Source organism: Eumetopias jubatus, unplaced genomic scaffold (assembly GCF_037043125.1).
Source record: "Eumetopias jubatus isolate StellerSeaLion01/CBP00866 unplaced genomic scaffold, mEumJub1_p1.0 scaffold_4, whole genome shotgun sequence".
NCBI classification, from domain to species: Eukaryota; Metazoa; Chordata; class Mammalia; order Carnivora; family Otariidae; genus Eumetopias; species Eumetopias jubatus.
In genome coordinates, this window is record NW_028274810.1 from 74,790,732 (window position 1) to 74,804,106 (window position 13,375).

At 49.0% G+C, this 13,375-nt stretch overlaps 1 protein-coding gene across 3 annotated transcripts in view; it reads left to right on the plus strand.

Moving 5' to 3' along the window:
* Window positions 1–13,375, plus strand: part of HIVEP3 (HIVEP zinc finger 3) — a 152,173-nt gene that overhangs the window by 53,101 nt on the left and 85,697 nt on the right. For all 3 annotated transcript variants that reach the window (XM_028123279.2, XM_028123280.2, XM_088022473.1), the window contains exon 2: window positions 9,902–10,099. The gene's annotated coding sequence lies outside the window, so the exon portion shown is untranslated. The remainder of the gene's footprint in view (window positions 1–9,901; window positions 10,100–13,375) is intronic.

Consider the following 13,375-nt stretch of genomic DNA (forward strand, 5'->3'; position numbering starts at 1 on the left):
GTCCTGTCCTCAAAGCTCGTGTGGTTTGTCTGTGATGCCGACAAGAATTTGTGTATAACTTATTACACACACAGGGGAGAGGAGGTAAATGCCACAATAAAGAGACCAAATGCTGTAAATAAGAGATCCTTTCTGGCTAGGGAGGGTAGGTCATGGAGGGCTTCATGGAAGAAGTGGCATGTGAGCTGGGCTCACACGGGGGATGTGGTTGGATTAGGCCACAGTGGAATGGAGAAAAGCATTCCAGACAGAGATTTGCATGGAAGGGAACATGAACCCTCTGAGCAGACATTTTTGGCGAGAGCAGGGCTTTTGTATGGGAACGTTGATGTCAGGGGCATCCTGGCACATTTGTGAAGGTGATCCCACATGTAGACCATACCCTCCAGGAGGAACCACTGAAGGATTCAGGACAGGAAAGAGCAAGGAGAGAGCTGGGTGTCAGGGCAGTGTATCTGGCCTTAGAGAGAGGGGGAGCTCAGGAGGACGGATCAGACCCTGTGACATGTTGGTCCAGATGAGGCGACGGGCACTGGGTCTTAGCAAGAGTGACAGAAAAAAGAACTTCGTCCACATTTATGGCCACTTACTGAGGCTTTAGGCTGGGCACTGTTCTAAGCATTTTATGTGCATGAACTGATCGAGTCTCCCCAACATCCAGCCAGGTAGGTGCTACTTTTATTCCCCATTTTACAAACTAGTTCACTGAGGCCCAGAGAGGTTAGGTAAATAACCTGACCCTGGTCACACAGCTGGGAAGCAGAGGAAGAAGGATTCAAACCCAGGAGCTTGTGCTCTTAAATCCCACCAGGGAAATGTCTTCCTAACGGGACGGAGCAGATCAAAGATAGCCCTGCCGGGGGTCGAGGCCGTTACTCCCACCCACAGGCCACCCCGGAATAGTGGCTGACCCAGGCCCTCCACGCTCCTGATAAACTGAGAAGGGCCCCACAGGCCTGATCCAGTTCACCGGCTCTAACAGCCTACATCTAGGTGGTGACAATGTAAATAACCGATGGAGTGGAAACTCTCTATGGAAAAAGGTACCCACTCAAACAGCCACAGAGTCCAAAAAAAGGAAGAACAGAGCAGACCCAGAAGGCTCTGTAGCAAACAATTTCCTTTGGCACAGCCCCTTCTGCCTGACTGAGCCCTTGAACTGGGGGGTGGGGGGAGGGGTGGCACTGGGTAGGTGTGGGGGCAGGTTGGGACCAGAAGCTTGGCTGGGTCCCTGGCGGGTCCTGGGTCACCAGGCTTCCCCTGTTCGCTAAGGAGGCAGTCATGGTGGGAACACATGGCAACTATCCCTCCAAACACACACATCCTGCTTGCTTCTTCCCGGTGGGCCTTAATTACTAACCCCCTCCCGAAGGGGGGCCAGCGGTTGAGGTTCTGCATTCCTTGGGGTCTCCCAGGATCTCAACCTCCTCTTCTTTTTCTTTGTTCTCTTGTTATGGGATCTGGAACCGTCTTCTTTTAGAAGACAGAAATCCTTGTGTATATCAGTAAAGCTAGATGATCAGAAATAACCAAAAGAGAAACAGCAAGAAGGTCATGTTTTGGCAAGTCGACTCTGTATTATTTAATTCTTACACGGCCCATTTTAGAGATGGGGAAACTAATACCTGAAGTATTAAGTGGCACCTGAGGCTACACAGTGGCAGAGACTAGAGGTGCCCGGTTTTGTCTGCAACCATAGCCTGGGGCTGACCTGCTGTGCAAGGTTGCCCACCCATATCTCTCTGGTTTCTAAACCTCCATTCCCATGGCTGTCACACGGCGGTGGGGGAGCCTGCCCATAGCATCAGTGTGACAGCAAGACAATGTAGGGACAACTTTGGTGGGCTCTCAACAAATGTTTCCTTCCCTACTTTTCCCTTCTGTCTTTACAAACTGAGGAAGATGTTATGAGCCCTTTTTGGGAGGAAGCAGCCCGAGTTTGGGGTTCCTTGGGAGAAAGGGCCATAAGCCCCGATTTTCTGGCCCATCTTCCCTACTAGATCCATGACACCTGAGGCAGGGGCCAGGTGTCTTCCCCTTTGCACCCTGTGGTCTAGCCCAGTGACAGGAAGTGCCTTGTGGAAGGTCACTCAGCTGGATGCAGTGGGACCCCACATGTGGGCCAGTCCAGTGGGCTTTCTACTGTACCAATGTGGGGAGACTTCTGGTGCAAGAGGGCCCCCACAAGGCGTGGCCCGGTATGGCAGGAAATAACTCCTCTACCCCTGGTTTGGGCCTTGGCAGCTCAGCACCTCAGCCTCACGTGCGGCCCTGGGGTTTCGTCTGTACTTTCTCTTCCTGCCACTCTCTAGTCTCCTGGACTTCTGGGCTGGGTGCCCTCCGTGTGCCTCAGTGTCTCCCTTCCCTGCACTGCCTGAAAACTGAATATTTCTTCTGCCTAATGCCAATACAGTTTAGGGGCCTGGATATTCCTGCTGATCACGAAACAGAATCCATTATCCTGCACTTGGCATTCCTCTTTTTCTGTCCTCAGTACAAATGGAAATGTATCACCATCCTCTATTTTTAAAAACCCTGCTTTTACTGGAAAACATTTTCCGGGGATTCTCAAAGCATGTCTTGTCCATATCAAAGGCTCTGAGCTCCACTGCCTTTCTCCCTGCTCACTTTCCTTGTCTGGGACACCTCACTACTCCGTGGGAGGGAGCAGCCTCTGGTCTGGAGAAGGCAGCCAGGAGCCAAGAAGGATCCAGAAGCGGCCTCTGAGCTGCCTAGTGTATTGGCAGCATTCTCAGACAGAAGGGCAGGCATTTGAAGCAAAGGTGAATACCCCAGGAAAGTGAGAGCCCCAAGCTTGGCCACAGGGAAGAAGGCAGGAAACCTTGCAGATCCAGTCCCGAAACAGGATCTGTAGGCGGAGAGACGGGCAGAAGAAGGGCAGCGTGGATGTTTTCCCGCCATAACTGGAGAAGGGTGCAGGCATTTGTCGAGCGCCTCATGCATGCTGAGCCTGTGCCACATCTCACACAACACTGTCTCATCTGATCTACACCACAAGCCCAGGCACAGGTGATGTTTTTCACTTTTTACTCATGAAGAAAGTGAGGCTCAGAGAAGTTAAGTAATTCAGCTGAGGTCACACAACTATAAATGGGTAAAACCAGGGTCTGAACCCAAGTCCTGCTGGTGTCTGGGCCAACATTCTGCACTACCCATGCTGCGTGGTGTTGGGTCAATGAGGCATGCCGACAGTTCTCCTCATGTCCCCTCCCAGTTGCTCAGGAGCCCAGCATGACCCATCAAGATTATGCCATGTGGTTCTGTCATGTGTGTCCCAGTGTCTTGGATGTGCATGTTTTCTTGTCGACCCACAGCCATGATAGCAGAAATGAATATACAAATGGAAAGATTTGTCCTGCAGTTCCCCACCCCTAGCAGATCAAACTCAGCTGAGCCACGTGCCAGCCCCATCTGCAGATGTCCCGTTCCCAGTGGGGGGACAGGCTGTGTGTCAGGAGGGCAGCAGGGCCTTCCCTGGGAGCAGGGTGTGCAGTCCGGTGCTGGAGCCCCAGCCCCCTGGCTATCTCACCAGCCCTGGGAAGAGGCTGGCCCCTGCAGGCATCTGGGGGTTTTCTTTAACTCTTTCACTGCTGAACTTCCCCTACGGTGGTGCCAACCCCAGTGCCCACACCGGATGTGGGGTGCCTTCCACCTGCCAGCAGATGCCGTGCTGCACTGCTTTGGTTCCACAGGGAGGGTGGGGCGTGGGGAGGACAGCCCTCCCTCCCTCCCTCCGTCCCTCCCTCCCTGAGGTTTTGAGTGGGGCCTGCAGAGGAGCTGCAGAAGAGTCCTTCCTGCCCTGGGTAGGTACCACCTTGCAGATGGGCCCCTCTTGTTTTAATAGGGCTTCCCTGTTCAGCTATGTCCTAAAGAGAAGACATTTTGATATCATTTTTAAATTACAATCCTTAATTTTTAAAAGTGATAAACATGCTTATTGTAAAAAAAAAAAAAGAACAGTCTAGAAATGTATAAAGAAGAAAATGCCTGCTCCAAACCCTATCCCTTCGCAGTCCCACCCATCAGAGGAGCTGACAGCTTGGTGTTTCTCTTCCAGGTCCACAGCACCCACAGCTACACAGACAGTTGTGTCTTGCGATGCTGCCTTTCCCCGTTTCTCACACCATTCCATTGACAGGAAGTGTGTGTAGTAGCTAAGAGTAGGGGCTCCTGGGTCAGACACCCCAAAGATCACCACTTGTCAGGTCTCAGCCTTGGCTAAGCCTCGTGTGCAAAATGGGCCCCAGTCCAGGATGCCTTCCATCCTGCAGGCTGTGGGGGAAGGGAAGGAGATTGCCCAGGAGAAGGGCTGAACCCCATGGTCAACACATAGTTCAAGCCACGAAGAATCCTATTATTGGTAGGAGTGTATAATTATTTTTAATTAAGAGAAGTTATTGTCCCATTACTATTCCATTGGGTGGATTTGTCATCACTTACTTATTAAACCAATTCCCTGCTGATGGATTTTAAGGTTGTTTCCATGTTCACTGTTAAAAAAGTTGCTGCAGTGATCACAGGTATGGGTGCATCTGTGTGTACGTTTGTGTAAGATGTGTATTTGTGTGTGCACTTGGGAAGCTGCTGGGTTGACATAAATTTCTTCTTCTCTCCAGCACTGATGGTGATAGTCGCTTTCCTCTTTGCCCATCAAATGGGGGAGAGTTGATATTGACTTTAACTTATATCCCTTTAATTATTAGTGAGTCCAAGCATCTTTACATATCTTCATTAGACATTTTCATTTACTTTTTTTCAGAGAGGGAGGGGTGGATTTGCTTCTATGTTTTATTTCTTTAATCCAAATACATTTGTGTACGTATGGGGCACATACCCTATTTAAAATAGAATCCTCCACCTTCCCTCACTCTGTATCCCATTTTGTTGCAAACCATTTATTTTACCTGTTGTAGGTTAACTGCTCATCCTCCCTGGATAGAGCTGCAGATCCAGAAAGGCAGGAGTGTTTTCTGTCTTACTCACTGCTGAATCTCCAGGGCCTAGAACAGTGCCCAACACATAGTAGGCATTTAATGAATATTTGTTGAAGATGTCACAGCTTTCTTATTTAAAGAATTCATTCTTCCTCCACTATCATTCCATCTTCGACAGCATCTTCTGTCTCTTCTAACATCACTGCTGGGTCAGGTTTCCTCCCTCTTCTTCATTTTTACAATTTATAGTCTTCTAGGAAATGATTGGTTTTCAAATTCATTGGCATCAAGTGACGTATTAATTTCTCTCGTTTTTTTTTTTTAATTGTTCGTGTACGTGTTTGCGTCGCCCTTCTTCACCATTGTTTGCGATTTGGCTCTTTGCTGCCGCTCAGATTAGCCAGCGGTTTGTCCCTGTTGCTGGTCTCAGTAACCAGTCTGTAGCTGTCCATGTTTTTTCTGGTGGTTGCTGTGCTTTTTTCATTCTCTTACTGATAGACTATTTCGTTTATTCTCCCCCTTTCTCAGCCTCTTGGGTTAGATGCTTAATTGATTTGGTTTCCGTCTTTCTTTTATCATAAAAGCATTTAAGGTCTATATCTCCCTCCAAAAGCAGTTTGGTTGCATTCTCCAGATTTTTAAAAAGCAGGGTTCTCAATGTCGCATATTTATAAATATCCTACAATTATAGTTTTGCGCCTCTTTGACTCCAGTTGTTTAGAACAGCATTTTTAAATTGTGTGCATGGTTTACTTTTTTTATTTTTTGCTGCTTGTTAATTTCTAGTTCTGTTGCATTGGGAACGGAGACTGTGGTATACATGTTGGAATTTGAGATTTTCTTGTAGTCTTCTACAAGGACATTTGAGAAAAAGATGTTTTCTCTGCTTCTTGCATCTAGATGAAGTTAAGCGTACAAACTGTGTCTTCAAATCCTCCATACTTTTCTTTGGCAGTTACTTGTACCATCAGACTTAGAGTAATGTGTTTAAGACCTATACTGCTCTGTATGTGTCTTCTCCTTGTGGTCCTAAAACTATATTATTTCATATATTTTATGGTTCTGTGGTTCAGGGTGAAGGTAAGGTTCATGATTTTTGTGACTTCATGGAGAAACAGACCCATTAGCAATCTAAAATGCCCCATTTTATTCTATTTAACATTTTGGCATTTTGTCAGATATTAATATTAACTTTCCTACATTGTCTTTGTTACCGTTTTGCTTGTTATGTCTCCTTGCCATTTTTTGAGTTCAACTTGTGTCAATTTTTTTAAGTGTATCACTTCCAAACAGCATATGGCTGCATTTTTTTTTCCATTCAACCTAATCTCTTATCTTAAAATAGAATAATTTAATTTAGTCACATTTATTGATATGTTTGGGCTTATTTTATGTCTTTTGGTTAAGATACTTTTTCCTTTCCTGTCTGGCTGTCCCTTTCCTAATGCTTAATTAACTGAATTAATTAATTGAATTTTTCCCCCCACTCACACACAGTGGTTAAAAGGGCTATATCTTATTTCATTTTCTAGAAATGGTTACCCTTGAATTAAGAAATTAAAACCCATGCTTCTTGATTAATGTCAAGAATTAAATGGTATCTAATTCCCAATGAGATGAGACCATTATTATCAACATTGGCTTAGATCTGACTATACATTTTTCTACTTTATTGTTCATCACTGTTTCCTGTGTATCCTGTCTTGCCCTCTCTTGAATTACTTATTCTGATACAGTTTTTATTTTAGTGTAGTAATTCCTTGAGTAATTGTTTTAAGAAAAGATAAGTGGGTGGCATGCTATTTTTAGTACTTCTCTCTTTGGCTTTGAGAGGGGGCAGAGTAACGGATCTTTTAACCCTTTTTCCTTAGGGCTCTGCAGTCTTTGTTGCCCTCTGGCAGTTAATGATGGGGACGTCAAGTCCAATGTCAATTTGATTCTCAAAATTTTGGGACAAAGCTGCCCACTTGGGTAAGGGGCAACATCACTTCCATGGAGCTTTGGCATCTCCAGAGAAGGCAGGCAAAGTCGGGATTTGCTGAGGATTGAAAGTCTCCTTGAAAATGGATACGTCAATGTGGGGCTTCATCAGGATTGTGCAAGGAATACAATCCAACAGGCTGGGACTGAGGGAAACAGTGAGGGGGAATTTTGAGGCAAGGCAAGGGACTCAAAGAATCTTAGGGTACAAACTATTGATTGATGGGCTGATGGATCCTTCAGGAAGTTTCTGTCATGAGCAATCAAGCCATCTGTCAGGGCTAGGGTCTCCTGGAAGAAGAGGGCTGCTAATGAAGACAGTGAGGTGTGGAGTAGGTGGTTTCTGTCCTCCTCTCCTTCCCACTTTGGTCTGTTTGGAAACCCAAAGGATTCACTCATTATCCTTGGATTTCGTAATTCCAGCCAGCCGGCCCTACCCCAGCTCCCACTGCCTCTGAGCAGGATTCCCTGGGGATTTGGCAGGTGGGCCTTTGCCTGCCCCCGGTGGGTGAAGCTGGCTTAGCTTTGATTCGATTTTCTGTCATTCCTCCTTGTCTGCTTTTCCTCAGACTTGCCAGCCACCTGGTGCTACCCGAGAACTGTTCTTACTTGAACATCTCTTTTTATTTCACTGGTGTTGAGGGGAGAAGAGGTAAACACATGGGTTCCATTTGCCGTGGAGAACCTCAGGTGTGTGTAACATTTCCTGGTGACCCGGATGCAGGTGTGTCCGCCTGGCTCTCTCAACTGCTGCTGGAGGCCAGGAGCGGTGCTCGAGTGGTGCTGGCCCCGCTGGTGGGGTTGCGGGGGGCAGTGGCTAGCTTCCTCCACCTGATCCGGTCCTCCCCTCCAGCCACACCTCTGGTCTCGACTGCATTACCTCACTGATTAAAATGATTCAGTGGCCTCACTCCACTGTAAGATCAAGTCCAGGCTGTTCCGTATACCAAGTTCTCCCCCGATCAGCTTTTGCCCCTCATTTCCAGCCATACGGACAGCATGCAACTTGTCGAACGTCTGGCTACTTTGGGGTCTCCTGTCTACCTACACTTCTTACCGTTTGAAATACTCTCTCTTTCTTTCTCATGCATTCAGACACCATCAGAATTGACCACTCTTTTCTTTATGCCTTCAAGGTGTAGTTAAGCTATGAACCCGTTGACTCTGTGCATTCCTTCGTTCCTGGCCCCTCCCCCCACCATTGTGATCCCCTTGAAGGCAGGGCCTGAGTCTTGACTCTTTCATGCCCAGCACTTACCGTTGGGCTTGACCCAAAATAGGTGCTGCACGTGTTATCTGTTCAATGAATGAGCCACCCAGTTAGGTTCTAAAGAGAATTGTTCTAGGTGCACCCTAGGCACCGGTAGGTATGGTTGTGAGGGGGAGGGCGGTAGCAGTAGCCAAGGCTCGGAAGTGGGCATCATGGACTGTGTTCGGAGGATAGCATGTTTTAAGAAATGAGTGTTTCCCCACGGGGAGGGATGGAGCTCAGCTGTTTGTATTGATAATTGAGATCTATCAGAGGGGGTGGTTGATGAACACTGAGGAGTGGTGATGGGGCTAATGAACACCGAGGAGGGGTGAAAAATTTGGATGCTTTGGATGACAGAAGCGGGAGATGATAGACGGAGGCCCTGTGTGGTCGTGTGCTGCTGCCTTGGGGTGGGGGGCAGGGCTGGCTGGATTCTAGAGCAGCAGGTATAGTGGTGAGGGGACAGCATGGTGGCTTTGGCTACATGCACGCTCTGGAGGAATCCGCAGTGGGATGAGGTTGCTGGAAGACTAATTCTTCCAAGGCTGTGTGCCCCCAGAGAAGGAAGGGGACATTACCCCAGGCTTGTGTGGAGGTTACTCCAGACCTAGATCACTGGGCACGCTGTGGGACCATGAACATTGAATCATGAGAACCCTGAGAGGCACTTGCCATTCTTAGCAAGTTGACTAATAAAAATTGGTGCTCGCTCATTCATCCACTGACCTGTAATCATGGTTGAGCCCCTGCCCTGAGCCAGACCGCCGTTGGCCTTGAATGCCCTGTCTGTTTAGTGATTTGGGGAGTACAGTGTGCTCTTGGGTCTACTTGTTGGATTTAATTTTCACCCAGGCCTGAATATAAATCACTTGTGCTGGTGGTATTGGTTGTCCCTCACTGTATAACAAAGCATCTGAAACTGAGTGGCACTCATTTCTTAGCTCACGGTTCTAGAGGTGGAAAGCCTGGTACAGAGAGGCTGGATTCTCTGCTCAGGGATGAAATCAAGGTGCCTGTGGGCTGAGCTGTCATCCTGAGGCTCTGGGGAAGGTTCTGCTTTTCCAGGCTCATTCACTTGTTGTGGGAATCCAGGTACAATCCAGGATTCCAGGTAGGACTCAGGTCCTGTTTTCTTGCTGGTTGTCAGCAGGGGGCTGCTCTCAACCCCGAAAGGCAGACCCCAGTCCTTTCCACATGCCCCTCCATCTTCAAGGCAGCAAACTTGCAAGTCAAATCCTCCTGATTCTAATCTCCATGACTTTCTCTTCAGCCACCAACCAGAGAAAATTCTGCTGTTAAAGGACTTTCTTGATTAGGTCGAGCCCATGGAACCATCTGTTTTGAGATCAGCCATGCCCTGTAACATAACCTAATCATGAGAGTAAAGTGCACTATATTCACGGTCCTGGGGATTATACAGCATGTGTGCACCAGGGGGATGGGAAACCTTGAGGGCCATCTTGGGATTCTGCCTACTTACTGGTAGAGAAAATAGGGGCTCTGAGAAGTTAGGTGCCATGTGCAAGATACAAGAGGGCACCAGGGCCACCTTGCCATGCTGTCTCCCCAGGGGATGTGGGGATCTAGCCCAAGACAAGAAGCTGGGAGGAGCTGTGGGGGCCTGGGCCTCCTGGAACCAGGCAGAGATTGTTCTGTGTCTGAGGAAGTTGACCAAGCAAACTCTTTGACCATACTTTTCAACCGTCCCCTGCAGGATTCGAGGCACCAACCCAGCAGCCTCTAACTAGTTCATGGCGGAGCCTCAAGAGATACTGGCCAGGCAAGCTCTCCCTTCCAGAGGGCAGAGCAGAGCATGAGAGGAAGGCCACGCAGCAGAAGTGGACATGAACGCTGGTTTCCAAAGAGAACAGTGTTTTAGTTTTGGTCATCGAAAGTGGTGCCTTCAACACAGGTAAGAAACAGTCTGTCATTGAATATGCTTGCTGGGGGCACCATTTTGGTCTTTCTTGCATGAGCTTGGTGGTGGTCTTCTTCTTTCAAACGTATACCTCTTTCAAATTATTATTATTATTATTATTATTATTATTATTATTACCACCTTCCTTGAGCCTCTGTGGAAATGGGAAATCCTCAGGACTTCCTTGGCCAGGAGTAGAGACCTTGAGGGCCAGGCTTTCTCCCTGCCCCACCTCACCTCCCCCAGTTGTCTTCGTAGGTCCTCAGTTTCCCTTCTGTCCCTGGCAACACCTTCAAGATACCACAGCCCTCCCCACACGCCAGCCCACACTCCAGAGGGCCACTGTCTTCTCTGCCCCCCTCTTCGCCTGCCCCTCTGATGGCTCTGGCCTGAGGAGCCCCCTGGCCACCCCCTCCCTACTCAGGGGAGAACAGTGGGTGTTGAAGACTGAGCCGCATCTCTTCAGGACCCTCCCTGTGGTGAGGAATTGGAAGGATGTCGGGTTCTGAGGCGTGGCTACACGTTAGAATCTTCCAGAAAGTTTTTAAAAATTCCAGTAGCAGTGCCCCAACCCCTAGAGATGCTGACTGAATGTGCCTGGGGAGGGGCCCTTGCATCGGTAGATGTCTATGTGTCTAGGTAGTTGGCTCTTCAGGTATGTGTTGTGGTTCCAGGTTAGATTCAGGTGGTGGTTCAGGTTAGCTGTGTGGGGTTAGAGCTCTTTGGGCTGGGAATATGTCTTTGGATGTTTTGTCTGGCTTTGGGGTATATCAGAATCACCTAAGTAGGTTGCAGGGGGTGCCTGATTAAAAAAAAAAAGGTAGATTCCCAGGCCCACCCATGTTCTCTGAATCAGACTCTTGGGATTGGGGCTACAGGAATCTATATTTTGATTCAGATGCAGCCAACGTTTGGGGGCTCCAGGGCCTCTTTCTTGGAGCTCTGGTGATGCTCACCCTGTGTTTGGGTCTTTGCGCTTGGCTATGAGTCCCCAGGGGGCTTGGCAGCCTGGGTGCCGTGAACGCTGCCTCATCCCCTTCCTCCACGTGCTTCCTCGCTTACAGAGAGGAGGGCAGGGCCTCAGGCAGCCCTCAAAGATGGCATCACTGTAACTGCCTAAACCACAAGGTGGCTGGGCCCAGGCCTCTGCCCACAGCTCAGATGCACCACATGGGTCCACTAGACCCAGGCCGTGACCAGGGCTTTCCAGCTGAGGTGGAGGAAGCACCCCTGGACTCTGAGGAAGAAGGACTGAGCATCTGTGCCTCCCTCTGAGAGGAGAGGTTTGATGGGGTGCTTAATAGTGGAGGCGCTGGATCTTCCCGAGTTCAAATCCCAGCTCCGGCACTTACTGGTTTCATGAGGCATTTGCTATTGAGGAGGCAAGTTGCTTGGTCACCTTGGCTCATCTTTCTTGCTTGTAAATGAGAAAGGGATGGTACCTACCACTCAGGTTGCTGTGCAGATACAGGGAAGGCCCCTAGAATGGTGCTGGACACATAGCAGGGGCTCCCCAAGTCGGAGGCAGCCCTCCTTACTCCTGCAGGTGGGTCGGCCACCTCTCTGCCCTCCTGGCTGCTGCGCTGTGAGAGGTGTGCCACGCTCGGCCATCTGGTCCCCAAGGGCCAGAGGGAAGTAAAGCGACCAACACTGTGTATGGGGCCTGGCACTTTATAGACGAGCCCGAGTACCTCTCAGACCCAAGGGAATCTTGGTTCTGGCGTCCTTCCTGCAGAGATAAGGAAACCGAGCCCAGAGAGGTTCAGTAATGTAAAAGCCGGTCACACCGCGAGAAGGAGCCGAGCCTCGGGCCACAAAAGACCCAGCACTGTCTTCTCCACCAAGATGCTTCCTGAAGAAAAGCAATAACAGCCTCAAGAATGACCCTTCCCCAGGAGTGTCTACATTTTAATAGGAATTAGTAGCACCATAAGGAATGGGTCCCCTTCCTTGGCACCCTGGGACATCTCACGCCTCAGTTGAGCGGTTGTTTCCTTCTGCATATGTCACAGCCTTTGTGGGTCTCCTCTGCCAGTGGTCTCAGGGCACTGAGTTTATTTAGCTAGGTGTGCAGGAAATACTTGAACCTGGCTGGAAACAGAAACCTCTGAGGGATGCAAGAAGAGGTATGGGAGGACCATCAAGGGGAGTACGGGGGGCGGGGGGCGGGCGGGAGGGTGGGGGGATCCTCCCCAGACCTGGCATTTGACCTCCTCTACTTCACTGCTTAATTCTCCTTTTGTCCTATGTGGGTTGTGCTAGCTGCGTGGGAGACTCGCTAAAGGATGGGACGGGTCTAGAGGGAAATGAGCCGTCAGTTCCAGCAAGAAATCTGGTCCCCGCCCCTTCCTGTGCTCTCCCTGGGGAATAAAAGCCTCTGTGATTCATGGGGTGCTGACTCAGGGCTTCTGGAGCGTCCAGGTGCTCATGGACCCACGGGTGGCAGAGCCTCCCCCAGCCGCCACGGAGGGGGCTAGAATAGATCACACCTGAGGACGGTAGAGGGCTCAGGCCTGGGCAGGTGGGTGTGCCAGGTAGGAGCCAGCTGCATGCCGGCCTTCAGGGGCATTGCTGACTCCCCTGTGCTGCGGAGGCCCATTCACAGACGTGAGCTTGGGAATGGCTATGTTTGAGATTATTTGAGGGCAGGGAGATGCGGAGTCATGCCTCCCACTTTACTAGGGCCCTGGACCGGGGCTCTCTCCAGAGTACACCTGATTTCTGAGTCAGTCAAGATGAACCTAATTTGAAAACGGGCTGTAAAGCGTTTTCTCAGCAGCTAAGCTCTCTGCTAGTAGTTTGCCAACCTCTGTGGTCTTAGAAGCCATTGTTCAAAGTCAAATCCTCCATGGAATGCCAATAATATAAAACAGATTCAAGTGGTTGTTTATTAATATACATTTATCATTTAAATTCAAAATTTTGACATCTATTTATAATGAAAGCCCATCAATAAACACGCTGAAATCTCAGAGTCTAGATCAGGGATTGACAGACTCCTGCCCATGGGCCTAATCCAGGCTGTTGCATGAGTTCTGTGTATAAAATTTTATTGGGACAAAGTCATGCCATTTATTTCCACATTATTTATGGCTGCTCCCCTGCTCTGACGGCAGAGATCAGTAGTTGTGACAGATTTCCTCTCCCACAAAGTCAAAGATATTTACTCTTTGGTCCTCTATAGAACTTTGCTGGCCTCTGTTCTAGATAATCATTTTATCGCTTACCAACTATAACATCTAACATGCTTTCTTACTTTTGTTTTGTTTG